Here is a 1,621-nt window from a genome sequence, read left to right on the forward strand (position 1 = left end):
AAGGAAGGAATGGCTGGGCAGAGAGGGGAGCCCAAGGGCGAGGAAGTGCACCTCAGGCAAATGCTCACCAGCATGTGACTTCCTCTGACTGGAAAGAAAACAGAGCTCTGTGGCTCTATGGAAATCACTTTGCAAATAAAATGAAAACCAAGGCCTCAGAAGCAGCCAGCCCCACAGCACATCCCTGAAGCCCCTCATTTGGAAACACAATTATAGCCAAACAGGTGGCACCACCCCTACTGTAGCTCAGTCAGAATCTTCTCTACAATTCACACGTCGCTGGGTCATAGGGCCGCCATTTTGGATTTTGGACGCCATTTTGGATTTTGGACGCCATTTTGGACGTCAGTCCAGGACGTCCTTGTGCTTCAGAAGAGGAAAGCCGCCTGGACACCATGATACCAAGTCGATGATTAGGTCAGGAATCACGTTAGCCAGGGGTCTAGTGGCACTCAGACTGAACGGGAGGCGGAAGCGACCAGCTTGGATGCCTGAGAGCAGGTTTGACCCAGCAGGTCTCCTCCCACTTTGGTGTCTCTTCCCTGCTTCTCTCTCTCCCCCGGCTCCCTCCTTCCCCAAAGTGCCCAGAACCTCCTCCTGAAGGTTCCACCACATCTGGGCCCTATCAAAGATCTGTTTTAGTCAAATGCCCTTTTTTTTTTTTTAATTTTTATTTATTTACTTCTTTTTGGCTGTGCTGGGTCTTCGTTGCTACATGGGCCTTCTCTAGTTTCGGTGCTCAGACTTCTCATTGCATTGGCTTCTCTTGTTGCGGACCACGGACCCTAGAGCACAGGCTCAGTGGTTGCAGCACCAGGGTTTAGTTGCTCCTCAACATGTGGGATCTTTCTGGACCAGGGATCCAACAAACATCCCCTGTGTTGGCAGGCAGATTCTTAACCACTGGACCACCAGGGAAGTCCAAAATTCCCTCTTTCTAAATCAATCTTGTCACCCCAACTTCTAGCCCCTCAATGGGAAGGACTCAACAACCTGCTAAACAGAAAGTGGTTAGATGAATTCACCTGAAGGTGACGAACCAGTGGACTGACCCCTGTGAGCCACAGGAAATGCACGAGCCGTGGAGAACGTCTTGGCCTCCGATCCTCCCTGGGAGCTGAGACGCCTGTGTTCCCCCGAGAGGTTGGGAAGACAGTGAAGTCCTTCAGGATGACTTCCGCCATTAAGAAAGGATGCTGCTTCGGGGGCCGCCTGTGTGAACACCAGCAGACCCGGAGCCCTGAGGAGCGACTCAGGGGGCAATTACATCAGCACAGGACGCCTTTGTTTTGAGCTGAGGCTGGTTTTCCCACAAGCGACTGAAATAAATTAGAGCGTTTTCAACGAGGGCGGTTGAAAGCGGCACTCTTGGAAAAATCTCAGCAGCTGGCCTTTATTGGATTATAACTAGGAGCAAAACACCCCAAACCACACAATCGCCTGCAAAGGGGGGAAAGAAATCAAATCAAATGCAACATTGTTGTAGGCCCTGGAAAATGTTTCCCCAGGAGAACCAGCTTGGGAACCTGGTCAATGTTCTCTAGCTGGGCTGCTCAGGGAGACAGACACTGCTCCGCGGGGGTCAGACGCAGTTTGTCTACACGCAGGCTGCCAGAGACAC

General features: G+C 51.7%; 1 long non-coding RNA gene across 1 annotated transcript; it reads left to right on the forward strand.

The window, feature by feature from the left end:
* Positions 1–313: 313 nt before the first annotated feature.
* LOC105005189 lies at positions 314–1,382 on the forward strand. Its single transcript, XR_827294.1, has 2 exons — positions 314–501; positions 968–1,382. It is a non-coding gene; the product is annotated as an uncharacterized LOC105005189 (long non-coding RNA).
* Positions 1,383–1,621: the final 239 nt, after the last annotated feature.

The sequence above is a fragment of the Bison bison genome, unplaced genomic scaffold (genome assembly GCF_000754665.1).
Source record: "Bison bison bison isolate TAMUID 2011002044 unplaced genomic scaffold, Bison_UMD1.0 scf7180017864487, whole genome shotgun sequence".
Classification (NCBI taxonomy): domain Eukaryota; kingdom Metazoa; phylum Chordata; class Mammalia; order Artiodactyla; family Bovidae; genus Bison; species Bison bison.